Below are 1,458 nucleotides of genomic sequence, written 5' to 3'. Positions count from 1 at the left end.
CTTCCATATTTCTTTCTGCTCTGTGCACAGAAGTGAAGCGTATGTACTAATGTTTTTGAAGCCTTTCAGGTGGAAGAGTGAACGCTGTTTCACAGACTGCTCACGGAGAGAGCGATATTTTCGGTCGCATGTGAATGTTCCAACGTGAAATGCTGTTGTACTAGATGCATAAAAATTTCTATCCAATTCTAAGGATGAAACATAAATATTCAACCACATATATAAATAGAGTGTCCCTGCTAACTCTTGCATTAAAACCACTCCGTCTACAGGCCACATGTGGCCCATCGGGACCATCCGACCGCCGTGTCATCCTCAGAGGAGGATGCGGATAGGAGGGCCGTGGGGTCAGCACACCGCTCTTCCGGTCGTAATGACGGTATTCTTGACCGAAGCCGCTACTATTCGGTCGAGTAGCTCCTCAATTGGCATCACGAGGCTGAGTGCACCCCGAAAAATGGCAACAGCGCATGGCGGCCTGGATGGTCACCCATCCAAGTGCCGACCACGCCCGACAGCGCTTAACTTCGGTGATCTCACGGGAACCGGTGTATCCACAGCGACAAGGCCGTTGCCTAACTCTTGCATTAGCAAGAACTATATTAAGTGACAAGAAAAGAGTGCAGGCATGGATTGTTTGGTTTCAAAAGGTCTCCCAGCATACGCTGCAGGAAATCTCGTAAATGACGGAGTATAAAAGAATACAACGGCCGCTAGCGTTTTTAAAATGACTATAATTTTTTTCGCACCAGAATAGTAGATAAGTGTGAGTCAAATTAGGTAATTCAGTAATATAGCTGTTTTGACTAGAAATTACGTGGTAGTATGTTGTTGGTGCTAATTGAATCGCTCTACCATCGGAACTTTGTAACACTCCTCACGAAAATTAGCACCACCGAGGCAAGCGATATGCGGTACGTTCACCGGAGTGTGGGGAGACCTCTATTTATCCTTTTTTTAGATTAATTCTTGGATGATACAGGAAATCAGGTGATTCTGTCGATCTTCCACAAGATCTGAACATAGGAAGCTGTGAGCACTCTTTATCTCATATTATCTGACACATGAGGAAACGAAAGTCTGAGTTTGTGTGTCGTTGTTGTTATGATGATGATGATGGTGATCATGACGGTGACGAATTTAGGGCGCTCAACAGCATTAACATAAACATTCTTACTGTATATCAACATAACGTCTTGTGCTTTGAACAAAATTCATGATAGTACCTGTCTGTGTGTCTCTTCCTGAGATCAGTTAATTACTTTTGGCACCGACTGCGTCTGGATGACCAGCTGAAATAATTTCAGGCAGCCGGCCGTTGTGGCCGAGCGGTTCTAGGCGCTTCAGTCCGGAACCGCGCTGCTGCTACGGTCGCAGGTTCGAATCCTGCCTCGGGCATGGATGTGTGTGATGTCCTTAGGTTAGTTAGGTTTAAGTAGTTCTAAGTCTAGGGGACTG

General features: G+C 45.6%; 1 pseudogene; it reads right to left on the bottom strand.

The window, feature by feature from the left end:
* Positions 1 to 458: 458 nt before the first annotated feature.
* On the bottom strand, positions 459 to 576 carry LOC124778053 (annotated as a pseudogene).
* Positions 577 to 1,458: the final 882 nt, after the last annotated feature.

This window comes from Schistocerca piceifrons, chromosome 2 (genome assembly GCF_021461385.2).
Source record: "Schistocerca piceifrons isolate TAMUIC-IGC-003096 chromosome 2, iqSchPice1.1, whole genome shotgun sequence".
NCBI lineage: Eukaryota > Metazoa > Arthropoda > Insecta > Orthoptera > Acrididae > Schistocerca > Schistocerca piceifrons.
This window is presented reverse-complemented; position numbering and strand designations above follow the sequence as displayed.